This window comes from Mytilus californianus, unplaced genomic scaffold (genome assembly GCF_021869535.1).
Source record: "Mytilus californianus isolate M0D057914Y unplaced genomic scaffold, xbMytCali1.0.p SCAF_11, whole genome shotgun sequence".
Taxonomy (NCBI): domain Eukaryota; kingdom Metazoa; phylum Mollusca; class Bivalvia; order Mytilida; family Mytilidae; genus Mytilus; species Mytilus californianus.
The window spans coordinates 70393697-70417332 of NW_026262593.1; the positions used below are offsets into that span (position 1 = coordinate 70393697).

Consider the following 23636-nt stretch of genomic DNA (forward strand, 5'->3'; position numbering starts at 1 on the left):
ACGTCTAGTCAGAATGAGGACGTTCGATCCGATGACTCGTGTAGAGAGAGTGCCACGCTCTCTGCACGTTAAGAACCCTTGCAACAACTCTTTTAGGGGTCCGTTATTTGGCCTGTTGCAAGTCTAAATGTCTGCCCCAATTTAATATACCCGTATTGAATTGATTGTTAACTCGTCCTGAACATGCGTGAAAAATTTGCCACTGGACGTTAAGCAACCAACAATCATTCGGGACTACCATTATAAAACGATCTCTCTATTTCTTGTTCGATTCTGAATAATTTTGTTTTATTTTAAATAAACGAAACAAGTCTTTGTTTTCAATTTTACAATGTCTGGTGGAACAATTTAAATTTATAAAGCAAAGAGAAATCTGGACCATTATGCATATATAATAAAAAATATTCCCATTTAACGCGATGGTCAGTGTTCCTCACTTGCTCATCAACTTTGAATCGTAGTTCTGATATATAAAGGAAATCATTTTGTTACTGAGTGTCACCCAAAAGGGTGACTGAGGAATAGATATATGGTCACTACAGGTTTTCTCCCAATCGGCAGTAATACTCTTGTCAAAGTGGGGCGTCTGTTTGGCTATGGTGGATGTAAAAGTACGCAGTTATGTCCGGTCGGAATGGGGACGATAATTCATATGCCTTTAGAGCCTCTTGCCTCCTGGAGTAGGAGTGCTACTCACTCTGTACGTTAAGGACCGTTGAAACCACTCTTTGATGCCACTGGACGTTAAGCAACTAATTTTCAATTAATCCTATCACTGTGTGCCCAGTTGTTTATATGATTATTATAACATTTTGCCCATAAGTGTAACACTAATTTCTAGTCATTGTCTATATATGATCATCATTTTCGTATGCCGTTTTTTGCACTAACGAATGACACCTGTAGCAAAATTTATTAAATGTATCAGTGCATGTACATGTATAACAGAAGTCATATGAATTTCAAAATGTAATGCATGCTGGTTAATATTTTTAAAATTTTACCCCAAAATGTCATAAACAATGGACATTCATTTTGTTGAAATTATCCATACTTTTTAGGAATCTTTATTGTTATTTGGATTGTCAAGTTAACTATCTAGAAAGTTACAATATTGTTTTATGTCAATATTACTGAAAAAAAGACACATATTACGGAAATTTTAATGCCTTTTTACTGATTGCACGCAAAGGGGGTTGGCATCTTTGCTAGAGGTTCCTGACTCGAGACAGGTGTAAAACGCAGCGGGGTTTTGTAGGATGCGTTGCTACGCCTCTGAATGTATTAAAAGTTGAAAACTAAATTAGGAACAAATTTGATCACATCTACTTTGTAAGCAGATTAATAAAAAAAAAGTAGATTACTCTTTAACTATAACGCAAGCGTCTAAAAAACTTTTCGTAAACATTCTCGCAAAAAACAATATCCAATATCAGAGAAATATTTCTGAAACAAATATTCCTTAAAAACTAAAAAAATAATAAAAACTGCTTACGTGGATGTTTCCTTCCGCCTTTTTTATTTTGTGAACTTATTTGTCCATTAGTAGAAAGAAGTAAGAAGGCAAATAGAATAGTAGCAGTTACACTCAAATTGCTGACCATTATTGTGTATAAACCTTATCGCAATTTATTCCAATCCAAATAAGTTCTGAAATAACACAAATCTTTCAATACGTCACAAATCAGTTTAAGTTAACTCGGGCCCTGTTTCACCGATTTACTGTGCATACAACTTTTCAAAGAGACATATTTAAACCATCATAAACACTTCAAACTTTGTAATTTTATGACTTTAATCTATGTTTCAAAATAATTGATTACATTCTACTAAATTATAATAAATGTTGACTTTAAAAACTGTTCCCTCCCTCAGCGCATTACTGATGAACTTTGGTTAGCGACACTTGTCACAAACAGGAAGTGTTGTAAGTTACTATTTCCGGATTGGTCTAAATAGTGATCATTTGCAAGTATATCAGTAAATTCTGTTGTTTAAATGATCTTACGTGTTATCTTGTTCTTATACCTCAACCTTGCCCAGTACATCACATTATAAGTATGTCATAATTTGTGACTGCAGATTGATGTTAGAAATATTTTTAAATAACCCCATTACCGTTTTACTTTGCATGTACTTTCCATCTACATATGTTAAAATATATTTAACAGCAAGTAAATTATATACACTATTTGTAAACACTGGTACTTTTATTTTCATTGTTATTAGAAATTTAGAAAATATTAGTAATTTTTTTTGGTTAAATCATTATTTCAAAACCGCAACGTTGTTTTCAAAACAGCACATAGACATTAGTCATAACGTTTTTTCGGCAAGCCAAGAGAAATAATTCCTTCCTCATTCTCTCATGTTAATATTAATTCCCCATGCAGGAATTCATAGTACATGGTTGTCTATCAAATCTATTTACATGTTCTATGGACTTATTGTTAGGTTAGTGTTGTTGAATCACTGCACCTCGCATCTTTTGGTATGAATATCAATTCACTAATCAATAGTATGAAACAAAGCTAGAAATGTTTTTGGTGAGTTTTCTGTATCCCAAAAAACGAAAGGAAATACTTAAGTTTCGCTCGTGTCAGGTTTCATGTTACACACAAATATCACGTGATAACGTCAGAAAGTCTACAATACAACATTGTCTGCATTAAAACATCAACATATAAACGATGTCAGCTTACCGTGGGTTTTTGTCAAGGTGAGGTTCCAAGTAAAATTGGGAAGTGTGTAGCATTTGCTTGTGTAAAAATCTAGGTATGCGTAGTCGAAAAATATGTACGTGATACGAAATTTTTAATCTACACATTGAAACAACAATAATCCCAGAAAGTAACACAAAGAAATAGAAACAACACATCAGTTTTAAAATAAATGCTATGAGGGTCTGGATGGGTAAAAAGGGGAGAATATTAGGCAAACATATAAAGAATATAGGTTAATAGGGTGCAGAAATATAAAGAATAGAGAATGAAGGTAAACAAATATTAAGAATAGAGGAACATGGTCTAAAACGTTAAAGAATAAAGAAATGATGAACCCCCAATCCAACCCATCTGTAATTATAGAAACGATGAAACATGTATTTGGTTGTGTTCTCTGTTTTATCACTAGTTTCCGTCTTTTGTTCACACATTGGGTCATTAAATAAGCAACATTAGTTTACCGGTGCTCAAATCTCATACACCGATTAAGAAAACAAATCAAGGCAAACCTGTTACTGAATAGACATGGCTTTCACTATAAATAAATAAGAAGTTATTAAGAAACTAAGGTTCCAATTCTCTGACTTTAGAAGAATTTTGTCATTTTCAGGTTTCTTTTGGTCATATAGCTCTTCACGTGTTTAGATCTATACATCCTTGGCTTTCAAATGTTTGGTTTTAAACGTTCCAGATAAATCCAAAAAAAGAGCCTCGAAAGTACGAAATCAAAAATGTTTTATACATTTGCTATTAAAAGTATACATGATATGTGAAAGATAACGATTTCACGATAATACTTGGAGCATTTGAAACAAAAGTTTGTTTTACGTTTTTACCATTAAATTAGTGCTGAACCTAGATAAGAAGAGCGTGCTCGATCCGAATGTCGTAATTTAAAGAACATCCTTTATTGGCAGATCTTTGGGTATTTGTTCATGCCTTTTATCTTGCAATCAGCCAACTTTTGTCCAAAGAACAGGTACACAAATACATTTTTGCTTTATAGGGACTTCTATAAATAAAGTCTCCTTTTCGATGTTGAGAAAGTGGTCATGTGGATATTTGTTTTGCATAACAGTTCATTTTGGTGTCTGCGTTTAAATTACATCAATATATGTGAAAAATCAAGGACAATGAATTGGATTTAAACAAATAAAACTTCAGGTCCCGGATGTAAATTGCAATCTAATCATGCTGTGTTTACACATGCATAAGGAGTTTCGTGTATGGGTTGTATTTTGTCACATCTATTAAACATGCTTGTGTCTTTTTATTTACCGAATACAAAACTTGGCATTGAACTAGCTGTCCGTTATTGTGTGCCTCTTATATCGGTTCTTCAAGCCCATTCCAACTGATTTTAACAGGTTGTCCCAATTTTGTTGAGTGACACAACTGTTATATGCAAGAGGGTTGGGTAATCACAAAGGCGCTTGTCCAAAGTAAGTCGGTGATTGCTGTTGCTTTCTGTCTGTCATACTCGTTTTTGTTTATTGTTTAGCATAAATCAGGTTGTAAGTTTTCTTGTTTGAATTGATTCACAATTTGTCGTGTAGGAGCCTTTTAACGGAGACTATACGGTATGGGTTTTTGCTCATTGTTGATCCTGATGCTGACCTATTGCTGCTTACATCTACATTAGTCGGTCTTTGAATATAGTTTTCCCATTGGCAATCAAACCAAATCTCCGTATTTTTATATTGATGCTTTCAATAAAAGTTTTGGTAGATGGTAAAAACACTTTTTATCGTTCAAGGAATGATCCATAATAAGTATATTGTATCTTTTCCACCGTTCTAGTTTTGAACATAACAAATTAAACATTAACTTAAGAAAACAAACTTGGTATACGCATATTTATGTAACGCCTACTGGTCTTTGCGTCCTTCTGTAAGTCTGTCCGTATCACGAGAAGGATTATGGTTGGGTGGTCTCGTCAACTTCTAACATAGTACATATGTTCATCGTTGTGCAAACTTTCTTAGAAATTGCTTTGACAACATTTCTTTATTGTTATCCTTTGTATTTTATGTTTAAGAATTTTTGCTGAGAAATTTTCTTCGGATATTTGCAGTTTTGGTTGACACATTTGTAGCTTCATATCGGAAACGATCAGACATATCTCCCTATTTTTAAATATGTCCGAGAGTTTAAGCTGTTCCTTTACGGTAGTTCTTTTTTGACATTTATTATTTTAGGATTTTTGGGTATGGTCTACCAGAAAGGAAAATAGCGGGATTGGTTTATATTCAAAATGTGTTCTAATCATTTCTCCCTTATTAGTAATCGCATGCGTGCAACATCCAAGGTGACATTGTCCCCGATTTTGCATGATAATTTACCTTTGTTTTTTTTAATTTTGTTTTTATTATATTTCTGCACTATTCAATATTTTAGGATGAAGTATTTAAATGAGTGTGTTTTACTTGCAAAATATTGTAATTAGTAACGTTTTAAGTAAGGTTTTATTTCGGGAAATCAGTCTCGACACCACCATACGAGGGTAACGGGTATATACAAAATGTGCGTATGCAAAAACAAATGGAACAATAGTCTATTTTTATATAAACGTCTATTGACCTCGGCATTTTTCGATAGATTGCCTACTCTGTGGTAGGACATCTTGGTACTCGGTCAAGTAAGAGCAACGTAAAGAAGTAAAATCAAGCTTAAAATAAGTACATATTTTGGAAAAATGAACTGTTTTGTGTTTCAAATCAACGACAAAAGTATCGGAAAACTTTAAATTTCAGCCCCAAACTGCACCGATTATGTATTTGATTTAAATTTTGTTTTGGTGGCTCTAAATTGAATGAATACAAAGATGTCCTACCACAGAGTGGGTAACCTGTTGAAATATTATATGATCTGGAGGCAAAAGTTGGTTATATGAAAAAGTCTTTCATCGCGGATTTTAGTCTTAAGGGTATGCTATTTCTGTTTTAGTTAAAGATAAAATGAAGCCGTCAACACAATAGTTTTCAACCATTTTATTTATATAATTATATACACGTCTAAACATGTGACGACTTTATGACAGACATTCTCCATCGGATAACACGTATGTAGCCGTGGTCGATTGGTCTAGGGCGGTGGACGCGGTACAAGCTGAGATTCTACGATGTCACAGACACAAGGGTTCGAATCTATATAAGTGGCATATATGAAATTAAATAATTCCAAAATGTCTTTATTTTTAAGGTACATGTAGCTTCATCCTAAATAACTTTGTTACCAGATACACACATATTTTGATGCTTTTTTCATCAATTTGACCTCATCTCGTACACACTTATAATAAAATGACATCATAATTTCGACAGTTCACCGGATTGCGCAGATGTCACAATCAACACATTAACATAAGTATGTTTTCGGCAGACTAGTACGATAATTTGAAACAAACTGTAATGTGTGTAAGAGTGCTTAAATTGTCATACAAATTCGATGTCGTCTAATATCTGTAGCAATTCGTAATAACATGACAGCTGCTTCTTTCGAAAACGTGTCTCCTATTAAATAATTTTTTTATAACCAATTGAAGACCTTGGAGTGAATCTTGACATTGTTTCGCATTATTCAGATAATAATGACATAGAAAATTCAGAAAATAAGCATACGCTGTAGACGGAAGAAAACGTACGTCCTCCGATTCGACCATTTGAAGTTCATCTGGTATTAACGTGGACATCTGCTTAAATTGAGTGTTATCTACAAGCGTTGTTTTTAGCAGATACATTAAACCATTCTTCTGGAACGATTGAAGTTTTAACAATTGGTAGTGGATATCCGACATAAACATGTAGCGGTAAAGTTTTTCGTGAGTACATTTCGAGATAGAATACCCGATGATGTGTAAAGCCTTACGGTATTGTTTTGTCTTATAGAAGAGCGAAGCTAGCATCAGCCATCCAGATACAGCGTCATGATAGACATTTTGTAGCAGGGTACTAAGGCAGGATTTGTATTGTTTGTAACGATATTTATTACTGTTTGTACTGTCCAGTGGTATATTCTGAGCTAATCTATTAAAACATATTGACATGTAGTATTTATATAGTACATATTGTGCTGAGGATTGCTGACGCAAAATTTTCTGTATTATATTTTTATTTGATATATTCGATTCCTCTCTTGCAGAAGGATTATGGCAGGTAAGATTTGCCAAAACAAATAAAGGGGATTTTAGTATTTTCTCAACGTCATTTACGTATAATGTATGTTGTTCGATGGGAAAATTCCACATAGATACCTCAAAGTTAGATATTTGATTTGAAAATAAGATGCATCGCCATCCATAGCTATGCAACGTATTAAGTTTTTCTAACAGAATTTCACGAACACGACCCTCTATTTTGTTCTCAAACATATTGTTCTCTTGAATAAAGTAATGTAAACAAACTGAGTGCTCAACACAATAAATGAGCCTTCTGAAACATTGCATGAAACATGATATTAAACTATCAGGTTTCCATACAGATTGTGGCAGTTCTTCAGATATCCAGAAAATAATATTTTTCAGGAAATATGAACAGAGTAAATCTTTACATTCCGAGTAATTAGCTATTACATCTTTCAAAATTATTTTTAAAAGAGCATAGCATAGTAATTGGGCGTGCGTTAAAGTATTAATTAGAAGTTTTTCACCAACAGAAAAAGATATTCGCCATTCTATATCCTCTTTTGGTGACCCCTTGACTCCGATCGGTACAAAAAGTACTCCATGGTTTATAATACTTTGTTTGACACTATCACACGGCCATGAGTTACTTGACCTTGTTATCCATTGTAATGCAGGTGATACCCATGTTTTGCAATGTAAACAACCGGCATGGTCATACATTCCACTTTCGGTAGATACACAGGGTCCATGTGAATAACCTTCATCAGAATAATTTCATTGTTTATACAATGCATTCGAAAAATAATGCTTACCATCATGTCCTTCACATTGTTCAAACATAATTTGATATTTGTTATATTCTAGTTTCAACTGAGTAAAACCAGGTTTTACATCGTCTGTTTCCATTAACAAATATGTAATATTTGGATTAAAGCGGAGTTTTACATCTTCACAGACTTCGATACTTTTATCTACAAACATTACATCTATATCACTACCTCGCATGTGAAGTCCTTCACCAAAGCTGCCACTTGTTATAACTGTCATCTCACTACTTGGCAAATCGTCCCTCGCAGCATTCATACTTCTGATTGTCTTAACATGATCTTCTGTTCCGAGGGTCGTGTTCGGTAAATACTGTTAAAAAAACTTAATACATTGTATAGCTTCGGATGGCGATGCATCTTCTTTTCAGATCAAATTTCTAACTTTGAGGTATTAATGTGGAATTTCCCCATCGCACAACATACATTATACGTAAATAACGTTGAGAAAACATTAAAATCCAATTTATTTATTTTGGCAAATCTTACCTTCAATAATGTTTCTGCAAGAGCGGATTACAATGTATACAAAACATATATGATACAGAAAGTTTTGCGTAAGCAATCTTCAATACAATACGTACTATATATATACTACATGTCAATGTACTGTAATCGATTAGCTCAGATTATACCACTGGACAGTACAAACTGTAATAAATATCGTCACAAACAATACAAATCCTGCCTTAATACTGTATTAAAGAGTGTCTATCATGACGCTGTATCTGGATGGCTGATGCTAGCTTCTCTCTTCTATAAGACAAAACAATACAGTAAGGCTTTATACATCATCCGGTATTCTATATCGAAATGTACTCACGAAAAACTTTACCACTACATGTTTATGTCGGGTATCCACTACCAATTGTTAAAATTTCAATCGTTCCAGAAGAATGGTTTAATGTATCTGCTAAAACAATGCTTGTAGATAACATTCAATTTAAGCAGATGTCCACGTTAATACCAGATGAACTTGAAATGGTCGAATCGAAGGACGTACGTTTTCTTCCGTCTACAGCGTATGCTTATTTCCTGAATTTTCTATGTCATTATTATCTGAATAATGCGAAACAATGTCAAGATTCACTCCAAGGTCTTCAATTGGTTATAAAAGAAAATGATTTAATAGGAGACACGTTTTCGAAAGAATCAGCCGTCATGTTATTACTTATTGCTACAGATATCAGACGACAACGAATTTGTATGACAATTTAAGCACTCTTACACACATTACAATCTGTTTCAAATTATCGTACTAGTCTGCCGTAAATACACTTATGTTAATGTGTTGAATGTGACATCTGCGCGATCCGGTGAACTGTCGAAATTATGATGTCATTGTATTATAAGTGTGTACGAGATGAGGACAAATTGATGAAAAAAGCATCAAAATATGTGTGTATCTGGAAACAAAGCTATTTAGGATGAAGCTACATGTACTTTAAAAATGAAGACATTTTGGAATTATTTAATTTCAAATATACCACTTATATAGATTCGAACCCTTGTGTCTGTGACATCGTGGAATCTCAGCTTGTACCGTGCCCACCGCCTAGACCAATCGACCACGGCTACATACGTGTTATCCGGTGGAGAATGTCTGTCATAAAGTCTTCACATGTTGAGACGTGTATATAATTATATAAATAGAATGGTTGAAAATTATTGTCTTCACGGCGTCATTTCATCTTTAACCAAAACAGAAATAGCATACCCTTAAAACTAAAATCCGCGATAAAAGACTTTTTCATATAACCAACTTTTGCCTCCAGATCATATAATATTTCAACAGGTTATCTACTCTGTGGTAGGACATCTTTGTACTCTGTCAATTTAGAGCCACCAAAACAAAATTTAAATCAAATATATAATCGGTGCAATTTGGGACTGAAATTTATAGTTTTCCAATGCTTTTATCGTCGATTTGAAACACAAAACAGTTCATTTTTCCAAAATATGTACTTATTTTAAGCTTGATTTTACTTCTTTACGTTGCTCTTACTTGACCGAGTACCAAGATGTCCTACCACAGAGTAGGCAATCTATCGACAAATGCCGAGGTCAATAGACGTTTATATGAAAATAGTCTATTGTTCCATTTGTTTTTGCATACGCACATTTTGTATATACCCGTTACCCTCGTATGGTGGTGTCGAGACTGATTTCCCGAAAGAAAACCTTACTTAAAACATTACTAAGTACAATATTTTGCAAATAAAACACACTCATTTAAATACTTCATCCTCAAAATATTGAATAGTGCAGAAATATAATAAAAACAAAATTAAAAAAAACAAAGGTAAATTATCATGCAAAATCGGGGACAATGTCACCTTGGATGTTTCACGCATACGATTACTAATAAGGGAGAAATGATTAGAACACATTTTGAATATAAACCAATCCCGCTATTTTCCTTTCTGGTAGACCATACCCAAAAATCCTAAAATAATAAATGTCAAAAAAGAACTACCGTAAAGGAACAGCTTAAACTCTCGGACATATTAATAAATAGGGAGATATGTCTGATCGTTTCCGATATGAAGTTACAAATGTGTCAACCAAAACTGCAAATATCCGAAGAAAATTTCCTAGCAAAAATTCTTAAACATAAAATACAAAGGATAACAATAAAGAAATGTTGTCAAAGCAATTTCTAAGAACTTTTGCAGAACGATGAACATATGAACTATGTTAGAAGTTGACGAGACCTTCCAACCGTAATCCTTCTCGTGATACGGACGGACTAACAGAAGGATGCAAAGACCAGTAGGCGTTTCATAAATATGCGTATACCAAGTTTGTTTTCTTAAGTTAATGTTTAATTTGTTATGTTCAAAACTAGAACGGTGGAAAAGATACAATATACTTATTATGGATCATTCCTTGAACGATAAAAAGTGTTTTTACCAGCTAGCAAAACTGTTATTGAAAACATCAATATAAAAATACGGAGATGTGGTTTGATTGCCAATGGGAAAACTATATTCAAAGACCGACTAATGTAGATGTAAGCAGCAATAGGTCAGCATCAGGATCAACAATGAGCAAAAACCCATACCGTATAGTCTCCGTTAAATGGCTCCTACACGACAAATTGTGAATCAATTCAAACAAGAAAACTTACAACCTGATTTATGCTAAACAATAAACAAAAACGAGTATGACAGACAGAAAGCAACAGCAATCATTGACTTACTTTGGACAAGCACATTATAATGTGTCGGGGTCAAGCACCTTTGTGATTACCCAACCCTCTTACATATAACAGTTGTTTTACTGTACAAAATTGGGACAACCTGTTAAAATCAGTTGGGATGGACTTGAAGCACGCAAAAATAACCAAGCAAACTGAAAGACACAAAGAACCGATATAAGAGGCACATAATAACGGACAGCTAGTTCAATGCCAAGTTTTGTAGTCGGTAAATAAAAAGACACAAGCATGTTTAATACATGTATATGTGACAAAATACAACCCATACACGAAGCTCCTTATGTATGTGTAAACACAGCATGATTAGATTGCAATTTACATCCGGGACTTGAAGTTTTATTTGTTTAAATCCAATTCATTGTCCTTGATTTTTCACATATATTGATGTAATTTAAACGCAGACACCAAAATGAACTGTTACGCAAAACAAATATCCACATGACCACTTTCTCAACATGGAAAAGGAGACTTTATTTATAGAAGTCCCTATAAAGCAAAAATGTATTTGTGTACCTGTTCTTTGGACAAAAGTTGGCTGATTGCAAGATAAAAGGCATGAACAAATACCCAAAGATCTGCCAATAAAGGATGTTCTTTAAATTACGACATTCGGATCGAGCACGCTCTTCTTATCTAGGTTCAGCACTAATTTAATGGTAAAAACGTCAAACAAACTTTTGTTTCAAATGCTCCAAGTATTATCGTGAAATCGTTATCTTTCACATATCATGTATACTTTTAATATTCTTATAATAGTAAATGTATAAAACATTTTTGATTTCGTACTTTCGAGGCTCTTTTCTTGGATTTATCAGGAACGTTTAAAACCAAACATTCGAATGCCAAGGATTTATAAGATCTAAACACGTGAAGAGCTATATGACCAAAAGAAACCTTAAAATGACAAAATTCTTCTAAAGTCAGAGAATTGGAACCCTAGTTTCTAAATAACTTCTTATTTATTTATAGTGAAAGCCATGTCTATTCAGTAACAGGTTTGCCTTGATTTGTTTTCTTAATCGGTGTATGCGATTTGAGCACCGGTAAACTAATGTTGCTTATTTAATGACCCAATGTGTGAACAAAAGACGGAAACTAGTGATGAAACAGAGAACACAACCAAATACATGTTTCATCGTTTCTATAATAACTGATGGGTTGGATTGGGGGTCCATCATTTATTTATTCTTTAACGTTTAAACCATTTTCCTCTATTCTTAATATCTGTTTACCCTCATTCTCTATTCTTTATATTTCAGCACCCTATTAACCTATATTCTTTATATTTCTACCTAATATTCTCCCCCTTTTTACCCATCCAGACCCTCATAGCATTTATTTTAAAACTGATGTGTTGATTCTATGTCTTTGTGTTACTTTCTGGATTATTGTTGTTTCAATGTGTAGATTAAAAATATCGTATCACGTATCCTATTTTTCGACTACGCATACCTAGATTTTTACATAAGCAAATGCTACACACTTTCCAATTTTACTTGGAACCTCACCTTGACAAAAACCCACGGTAAGCTGACATCGTCTATATGTTGATGTTTTAATGCAGACAATGTTGTATTGTAGACTTTCTGACGTTAGCACGTGACATTTGTGTGTAACATGAAACCTGACACGAGCGAAACTCAAGTATTTCCTTTCGTTTTTTGGGATACAGAAAACGCACCAAAAACATTTCTAGCTTTGTTTCATATTGATTAGTGAATTGATATTCATACCAAAAGATGCGAGGTGCAGTGATTCAACAACACTAACCTAACAATAAGTCCATAGACCAAGTAAATAGATTTGATAGACAACCATGTACTATGAATTCCTGCATGGGGAATTAATATTAAAATGAAAGAATGAGGAAGCGATTATTTCTCTTGGCTTGCCGAAAAAATGTTATGACTACTGTCTATGTACTGTTTTGAAAACAACGTTGCGGTTTTGAAATAATGATTTAACCATACAAAATTACTAATATTTTCTAAATGGGTAATGACAATGAAAATAAAAGTACCAGTGTTTACAAATAGTGTATAAAATTTACTTGCTGTTAAATATATTTTAACATATGTAGATGGAAAGTACATGCAAAGTAAAACGGTAAGGGGGTTATTTAAAATATTTCTAACATCAATCTGCGGTCACAAGTTATGACATACATATAATGTGATGTACTGGGCAAGGTGAGGTATAAGAACAAGATGACACGTAAGATCATTTAAACAACAGGATTTACTGATATACTTGCAAATTATCACTATTTAGACCAACCCGGAAATAGTAACTTACAACACTTCCTGTTTGTGACAAGTGTCGCTAACCAAAGTTCATCAGTAATGCGCTGAGGGAGGGAACAGTTTTTAAAGTCAACATTTATTATAATTTAGTAGAATGTAATCAATTATTTTGAAACATAGATTAAAGTAATAAAATTACAAAGTTTAAAGTGCTTAGGATGGTTTAAATATGTCTCTTTGAAAAGTTGTATGCACAGTACATCGGTGAAACAGGGCCCCAGATAGCTTAAACTGATTTGTGACGTTTGAAAGATTTGTGTTATTTCAGAACTTATTTGGATTGGAATAAATTGCAATAAGGTGTATACACAATAATGGTCAGAAATTTGAGTGTAACTGCTACTATTCTATTTGTCTTCTTACTTCTATCTACTAATGGACAAATTAGTTCACAAAATAAAAAAGGCGGAAGGAAACATCCACGTAAGCAGTTTATATTATTTTTTTTTAGTTTTTAAGGAATATTTGTTTCAGAAATATTTCTCTGATATTGGATATTGTTTTTTGCGAGAATGTTTACGAAAGGTTTTTAGACGCTTGCGTTATAGTTAAAGAGTAATCTAAATTTTTTTTTATTAATCTGCTTACAAAGTGGATGTGATAAAATTTGTTCCTAATTTAGTTTTCAACTTTTAATACATTCAGGTGTAGCAACGCTTGCTTATCATTTTGCAAGACGCAAAGGTACCATGAAGTATTAATTTTTTTTAAATGTACAGATTTGCGCAACTTTAGAATCCATTTTCCACAAAAAAAAAGCTTGATCAGTAGTCAAATATGTTGCTCATGAAAAAGCTTTCCTGACAAAAGTTCAAGTGCAAGTAAAAAAAAGCTGTATTTCGCATCATTTATATCAGATCTTCTGGTGATGGTTAAGACAGCTTCTAGACCATGTTCAAGTTGTGGATTTACTTAGTATTTGATAAAAGTTCTTTTCAAACACAAAATACAAAATAGTATTTCAATTCAAATTGATGTCCAAATTTGATGCCCACTTTTTATATATGAAAACATTTGTATTAAAATATTTCCATGGATGATTTGACAAAATATTTCCATAGTTTCCGAGTCTTTTAAGGACATCTAGGGCTTAGTCCTAAACCTTTGTCATTGTGAAATTAGTCTAATTTGATGACTTTATCAGATTCGGTTACTAAATGAAAGCCCCTTTAATCTTCATTCATGTGTTTCCTACCAAATGGTGCCTTCACAAAGGAAAACAGAAAACCGAACGTTTATTAAACTATTTTCTGTTTTCTTTCAATATTGTGCAATTGTTCATATTTTTATAGCAATAAAAGCACTATTGGTACCAGCTGTTAACAAGGCAGATGGTTATTTTGGGTCTCAATTTGATATAATTTATTATTGATACTGTGGATTCATTTATTTTCGTGGGTACCAATTTTCGTGGATTGAAGAAAACTTGCATTTTCGAGGATATTCAATTTCGTGGTTTTGGCAGAGTCTTCATATATTCCTTTAGAAAATTTGTAATTCGTTGAAATTTAAATTCGTGGTTCCCTTGTTTCCCCTAAATCCACGAAAATTAGTATCCAACGAATATTAATGAATCCACAGTACATTATGTTAAGCCGAAGTAGTTCCTTCTGTTACCTATTATAACATCGGACTCGGACTTCTTTTAAAATGCGCTTTACTGTGCGTTTTGAAGATTGTTTTTTCATTGGCTACAGTTACAGGGAAGGGTCGACATCCTACAAAACCCCGCTGCGTTTTACACCTGTCTCGAGTCAGGAACCTCTAGCCTTTGTAAGTGTTGTGTATTAGTTTTTTTTTATTTTGGTTCACTTGTATGCTTCTGAGATAATTTCGCTGAACTAGTATACATTATTGTTTATGGCCTAGATGAAGCTCGACTCCAGGTGCGGGATTTTTCCGCTGCATTCAAGACCCACTGGTGGCCTTACTCTGTTTTCTGCATTCTGGTCGGGTTGTCTCTTTTATATACTCCCTGTTTCCATTCTCTACTCTATATATAAATGTACTAATGGGGAGTAACTTAATCAAAAGGGCCAAAGTCACGTGGTGCAAATCATATGAATAAGTTACTTAGGATTTTGTCATATGTATGAGCTTAGGCAATGTCTATCTATATTTGTTTAAAACTTGAAGTTGCCTCCTCGTTGCCTTTGTTTATTTTGTGTTTGCTTGTTGTGCCGAATTGACGATTGACAAATACGTCACATCAACTTTTACTTATATTCAACCATTTGAAATGTCGTGCATTTGTAAAGTCAGGCAATCCGGACCGTTTGTTGTTCGTTGTTGTTTGTTGTTTCTCTCTCTATTTTCTTGGAATAGTCGGTTTTTGACGTTAACAATTTTATGCGTCCGAATTATACCTTACGTTGCTGGTATTGGACTTATCTGTGTTTTTTTTTCTTTTAAGCTAAACTGGTGTGCCGATACTGCCAACAGAAATGTTACTGCACCTGTGTTTGCAGCTACTGTATGAATAAAGTTTGTACCGAACCATCAAACCCAAAGCAATGTGACTGCAAAAGAATAAAAGGGCCATGGAATTATGAAAGCATGCATGGGATTGTTCTACCGCAACGATAAACGATCCTGCAACAGTGGTAGAAAGAAAGATTATAAGTTCCATATTACATAACGTATTCTGTAGTAGAACTATTTAATAACTATATTTTATATGTAAATTTCTAATTTATTATTTAGAATGTAATTTTATCAAAAATCTAAGACTAATTTAACACTTTTTCATATATATGTCTCCTCTCAAGTGTGATACTTCTAAGCTTTTCACATACTTGGTCAACGGCATACCCTATGATGGGTCCTCAAAAGATCGGATATCTTCTACATAAAATCTATACTATAAAACTAGTTGCATTATACGTTAAATATATTTTATATGTAAATTTCAAATTTATTATTCATTATGTAATTTCATTAAAAACCTCATTACAAAAGACATCATGTCTTAAAAAAAAGACGGATTTGTCTTCTCTAAAGTGACAAACTTCTTATCTTTTCATACATTTGGTCACCGGCATACCCTATGATGGTTCTTCAAGAATCGGATATCTTCTGCATGAAAATCTATACTATAAAACTAGGTGCATTATAAATTAGTTATCTTTTTAACTTGTTCATCATCACATTCATCTTTATCCTTCATAAACCAATGCCCCCACTGTTTAGCACGATTTGTCTTTTTTTCTCTTCCAATTATCCAATTATTATGAATAACATATGGATGCCATGAAATACGTTGTGACTCTGATGCCGTGAACCACTTTTCACTTGGGAACTCTGAAAAAGGCAACACAGTAGCTTTCATTCCACCATATTTGTTTAAAACAAGCCGATTTAAGTATACTTGGTCATTTTCGCCTTCGGAAACAGCTTTTTCTTTTTAATAGTATCTGCTAATTTCATCATCATTCTATGCAATTCTTGTAACACTTTAATAGTGGACCTTGTTGGAAACATGTAAAAAAACCCGCCATTAACGGAAGTAGAACCACGATGAACCATATCACGAACAAACAACATGTCTGACATATTAGCATACGACTGGAGTAACGGGATAGGGTTTTTTATCCATAAGAAGTCGCTTTCAAACAGTAAAGTTTCTATATTATTCTCTAGTAACGTAAACAGTATTTCTGTCCTTCGGACAATAGTCTAAGATAACCCACGTGACTATAATATTGATCTTTTTGAAGATACGGCTCAACAGGTAATACAACAATGTTGATTTCCGATGAAATTGACAGAAGTTTATCTTTTGTATGAGGATTTGTCGTGATAATAAATACCTACAAATAAAAATTGAAAATTTCGTTTTTGCTAATATTGTACTATCAATTTCTAATGGTATTTACGTTGAAACTACATCGGTCATTGTTGATTTTATGTGCCGTTGCAGCTTTTTTTCCTTTTCCTTTTTTTCGTTCCCAAATAAACAAGGTTGAGAATGTAATAATTAAAATGTATTGATTTTCATGGTACAATAAAGGGACACAAGATGTCTACCCAATTAAACTCTATAGATCATGAATTGACAGTATAAAATGAAATTAATGTGTTATCTAATTATATTTTACACGCTTGGGGTCCGCAGGGGGCCTTTGTGTCCTCGGTGGCAAAGTATCCTAAGAAGTTCATTTACAGTTACATGTATCACTACCCTGTCAACACTAAGGTGAGTTCAAACCCCACAACGCTTTTTAATTATGTATACGAAACGAGTTTATGTCGGTGGTCGCCTCATAGAAATATGTTTATTTAATTATAAAATTCACACGCTGAAATGTAAAGACGAAGGTCTGGATAGTGGTCCTCCATTTCTGTATACCTTCATCCGCACCCTCATAGACTGTTATTTAATCCTTTTTGATTTGTATTAAAAATATTCGAGAGAAATATTTAATACAAATATTATAAAAACTTAACATAACCACAAAAAGCTTAGATGAACCATGAAAATGAAGTCAAGGTCAGTTGATCCCATTCGAACGTACATATACACCAAACAAGCATTCCAATCATCAAATATCGTTAATCTATTGCTAATGTAGTATCTGAGAAAGAGACCCAACGATGAAAATTTAGCATTAAAAATGGACCAGGAATATGAGTTCAAGGTCAAATTGATTCTGCCAAACGAACATGTACACCTTATAACCATTCCAAACATCAGATATAGTACTTACTATTATCTGAGAAAAGACGCCTAATTGCAAAGACTTAAAATTGACCAATGAACGTTTAAAATGATATGAAGTTCAGATTAAACCTGCCAGACGGACACGTACAAATTACAATCATTCCATACACAAAACAGTTTTACTATTCTTCATAGTTATTGCGAAACGGACCTAATCACAAAACTTCAACCTTGGTCACTTAGAAAGCCCTCTCTATATTATATTGGCCAATATTTGTTTTTATAAGTGCCTATCAATGGATTCCCATGGTTGTTGTATTCAAACCCTCACTTACCTGTCTATGAATTCCCATATGTTATGTTTTAAAATGTTTGCTTACCTGACGATGGATTCCCATATGTTTTGTATTACATAACCAATTGCGGGCTAATTCTATGTACCCATCGTTAATTAGAGTCACCAAAACTGGTTTGCTTGAAATGCTTTTTGCTGTATTCAGTATATAATTTAGCTCCTTACTCTTCTGCGAATATGAAGAGTTGTAGACTGGTTTCCTGTTTAGATAATTGACACCTGCTTCTTTCCGCGTTGTATTTGAAGACCGCAATAATTCAGAGGATTTTGAAAAAAAATTTAAGGCATTTTCCCTTTTTCCGTTTGTAGTATGTTTCGATACTATGTTGTGCTGATTTTAAGTATCACCACACTAATTGAAATTAACAATAACTGACTTTTTTTGATTTTCATAGTTTTTTATGATTGGTTATTTGTCTGGTATTTCTGTCAAGCATGTATTAATATTTGTCTTCTGCTTCTCCTTCACGAGTTGATGTTAAAAAAGAAGATGCTGAAAATAAGTAAAATCTTATAGTATATAACAAAATCATGCATTAGTTATATATTCCGAACGGACTCGATGATATTTATGAGGTGGAACGGTAGTATTAATTTTCCAGGAATTGGGTAGCGCTTTTGTGTAACTTACTAGGTCAGTGAGTCTGAAAACTATAATTGTGGTTATTCAAATATCAAAAATAATGATTTAACAAAAAAGCAGCTTATCCCAAAAGCCTTCAGATGTAAAAATATGAAGGTATAAATTACTATAAATATTGACAATTCATTTTCTTTATTTTTTAGGGTGTGGATTTTTAAGGTTGTGTTGACGTAGTTGTATTTGTTGAAGAGGCAAAATATTTTTGTTTTCAGTTTTAAGACATACATGTATATGAGAAATTGGAATCCGACAAAATACAAAAATATGTCAAAATGTGGAAGTCCGTTGAAACTTGGCTTTAGCATTCCAAAGAAGTTAACATTAAGTTTAATCCTTTAAAGGTAGTATTTGCTAGGAAGTATTAGTGAGTTAGTTATTTCATTCATTGATAACAGTAAATCGCGTTTTTTGACACGTTAAGAGCTGTCCGCTTATCGAGATTATTACCCCTCAACCCCTACCCATCCGCCACCCCACCCATTCCCTCGTACATGCATTTAAGTTGCTGTTGTGGAATTCATTATTTAGACAATGACAATTTTGAAATTTATGGTTTCATCCAATCATTTTATCTCTCCATTATCTCTGTGTTAGATTGACACATGGTTACTGATACTAGTAGGTAAATCTGAAAGAAATATGCAGACTGAGGAAAGAAGTCTGCGGTTTGTTTACTGTGAAATGCAGACATCAAAGGTCAAATCAAAGATCAGTATGATTCTTCTGCATACAAATTTGGCAATGTAAGTGCTACAGTACAAAATGTATGCACCAAACACAAATCAGACAATGTTTTACTATCAAAGGGGTCAAGGGTCAAAGTGATCTGTCTTTGATATATAATGACACATTCCATCCCATGATGTATCAGCATACTAAGTTTCTTATACGGTACACAAGTTGCTTAAAGGACACAAATTAGACCATTTCTTACTATCATAGAGGTCAAAGGTCAGAGTGATCTACATTAAGTATATGACACACCCCGAGCTCAAAATGCTGCTGCATGCTTAGTTTGGCTAATTCGAGTTTTAAGGTACAAAAGTTATGAGCCGGAAACGAATTCGATAAGGTTTTACTACCATAGGGTCAAAGGTCAAAGTAAAGATCTAGGTAATCTGACATTGATATATGGCACATCCCAAGCCCATGATGGAACTACAAATCATGTTTTACGGTAGTAAAGTTATCATCCGTGCACGTGTTAGACAAGGTTTTACTATCATAGGGTTCAAGGTTAATGTCAGAGTTCCTTGAATCTTTTTTATGACACACACCAAAATCATGATGAAACTGAAGACCAAGTTTGGCTATGTACTAAAAGTTATGAGCCTGACCCGAATTATACAAGGTTTTACTATCATATGTGTCAAAGGTCAACGTCACGGTCAGAGTGATGCTCACTTTTAAATAACCCGCGATGCAACTAAGCGAATCTGAACAGTGCAAGAGGAACATAAACTTGAATGTGGTACCTGAGGTTGTGAGTTCGAATACCGCTCGCGGCACATGCACTTTACTCCAATCTTAATTGTCTAAGATTGTCAGTTTTCCTACCGAAGTTCCCTGGGTCTCTCTGAGTACTCCAGCTTCCTCCACCAAAGTGGCATTAAACACATATCAATCAATCAATCAATGTGGATCATTAAAAGGTCCCGAGGGTATCCAAAAATAAAAATAATGGGACGAATGACAAGTTTGTTGCTTCAATTGTTTTATTGGTTACAAATATTTTTTTAGATCTTTCAGTTTTGTAGTATGTGAGCATGGAAGTTAAAATAGATCTGAATTATATCAGATTGAGAAAAATATGCCATGATTGTAGTTTTTCAAAGTGTCCGATTGTCCTACTCTGTAGAAATTAACATTTTGATAATCAGTATAAGTCATTTTAACCATTAATACTATTTCTATTTTTGTATATATACATAAAAATTAAAACTAAAAGGAGAGAAGGAAAAAAAAAGAAGAAAAACCTGCTTTACAAGGTGTTGTCATATTTCTGCATAAAAAGAAAAAAAAAAGAAATAGTAAGAAAGAGATAGTCAATCGTTTTATTTTAAAATCAGTTTTTTTTTCAATTCAAATAGATATTTTAATGCTTGGCTAAACAGTATAAACTTCTCTACGCACATATTTTAAATCATTGATTAAATCAAAGTCTTTATTGTCATATAAGCTACACAAATTTGTGGCAAATTCATTAAAACAATATACGTAAAAAGACGTACAACAAATAAATAAAGTTAAAGATTAAGTAAATTATATATCAACAGTAATCTGTCCTTATTTGTAGTAGCTTTTTATATTGAAATATAAAACGAAAACGACAAAAAGACAAAAAGACAAACAAAAGTCTACAAAACACAACATAGAAAACTAAAGTCTGAGCAACACGAACCCAACCGGGGATGGTCTCGATAGATCTACAGTATTTGAAGTCTGGATCGTCATTTAGCTCTTGAACTGATAGAAAATGAAAGGATATGGAGTAAATGTACATGGGACAAAATCGCACACAATACATAGTAAAAATAAATAATTCATCAATGAACAGGGCATTTATTCCTGTTCTTCATCTTGACAGTTGATGTAGGGTCTTCAACAATGAATAAATCATTCATACCCTACAACAAGGTCAAGACGGCCCCTAGCGTCGACGTAAGCGGTACTATTGATAAAAATAAACCACAGTTCACCTTCTTGCTCCCCACCCGCCTCGGAGTGCCAACTTGTGTGATGCTGGTGTACGACGGTTCTCCAGTCGAAAGCACCAATGCAGTAATTTTGAAAGACATCGATCGCGCTAAAATATGCCATGCAGTTACACATAACATGATACATGTTTCTATGCAATAATTTAGTATAGGTTTTAAAACATATATGATAACAAAATCTAGACTTTATACTTTACCATTATATATAGATTACGTTCATTTGTATATAAAAAGTCACTACAGACAGGAGCTTTGCAAACTAGTTGGGAAATGTATCCCAAAGAAAAAAGGGAACAAAGAAACATAATCGTTTGTAAAAGGAAAATTATCAGTTGACTTTTAGATCTAATGTGTGGTATTTATATAATATCAGCACTACCCTATTGCTGTCTGCTTAGTCGGCTTATATGAAGACAAAAACGTTTTGCGAGTATTTGAAATTTGATTTTAATCCTGAACTTACCTTCTTTTTCATAATTTATAAATCATTTTTGAAAAGTGAATTCTAAAACATTAGTCAAGAGATCAATATAACCTCACTGTTGAAGTATATAACAGAAAACAACACTTCAAAGATACCAGACCGATAATTGAGTACACCAGACGCGCGTTTCATTAACATAAGTAAAAACTCATCAGCGGCGATAGAATTGATAAGGTTTAAAAGTCGAATCAAATACGAATTTGAAGAGTAACCAATATCGAAAATTTCGAATTTGTGCCAAAAACGACTTAGGCAGTCTATGTTTATTGGAAAATATTAGCATGATTAGTGCTTTGTATAATTCAACATTTCATAAACATTTACAGAAAACGAACATATTAAAATATATAAGGTATATACAGACTATTCATCCTATTTTGGGGCGGGGTAATTTCGGGACAAAATACTTTAAACTTTAATAAAAAAAAGAGTGTTTGACAAGCAAATAATTCATTTATAAAGACAGATACCTTTGTAGACACAGAATAGGAATGAACGGTGCGTTCGAAGGATATTTCCAATTAACCGTTTCTCATTTTTAAAACAACAAGAAATTTCAAACCTGGTGTGATGTTGTACACACCACGCCTAAATGTTTATATTCTAAAAAATTTAAAACCCAACATTGTGTTGAAAAATATTTGCATTTTGACAGCTGACTTGTGGAGAAGATTTTCTAATTTTAGATGTCCAAGTCATAAACTCTCAAATCGAAAAGTGAATCTTAAAACATTAGTCAAAAGATCGATATAACCACACTTCTGAAGTATATAACAGGGGAAAAAACTCTTTAAAGATACCAGACCGATAATTTTGTACGCTAGACGCGCGTTTCATTAACATAAGTAAAAAGTCATCAGCGGCGATCGAATCAATAAAGTTTAAATGCCGAATCAAATACGAGGTTGAAGAGAAACCAATATCGAAGTTGTGCCAAAAACGACTACGGTAGTCTATGTCTATTTGAAAATATTAGCATGATTAGTGCTTTGTTTAATTCAACATTTCATAAACATTTACAGAAAAAGAACATATTAATTTTAAGACAGTATTTTCGAACACCTGTCATATTCAACAGACCACCAAATGTAACGCAAACATAAATATATTAGGTATATACAGACTATTCATCCAATTTTGGAGCGGGATAATTTCAGGACACAAAACTTTAAACTTTAATAAAGATAAAAGTATTTGAAAAGCAAATAATTCATGTAAAAGGGCGGATACCTTTGCACACACAAAATAAGAAGGATTGGTGCGTTCGAAGGATATGTCCAATTAACATTTTCTTATTTAAAAAAAAAAAAAAGTTTCAATAGAATATAAAATTGCATTACCTGTTCTCGGAGACAATCAAAATGTTAGAGCGTTGAAATACAATACTGTTATGAGGAAGTAAATGTATACATGAACGCATGTTGATTAATAGATTTAAGTAATGACAGCTGTATACCAAATTGAATATATGTTTGAAAAAAAAAACTACATCATAACAAATCTCCATATTTTTATATCATATTTTACAAAAATCAATTAAGAATGTCAGATTTTTTAAAGTGGAGTAAAGTACATGTATTTTGA

The 23636-nt window shown here is 33.2% G+C and overlaps 1 pseudogene; it reads right to left on the bottom strand.

The window, feature by feature from the left end:
- Positions 1–5698: 5698 nt before the first annotated feature.
- On the bottom strand, positions 5699–7958 carry LOC127720616 (uncharacterized; annotated as a pseudogene).
- Between the last annotated feature and the right edge of the window lie 15678 nt (positions 7959–23636).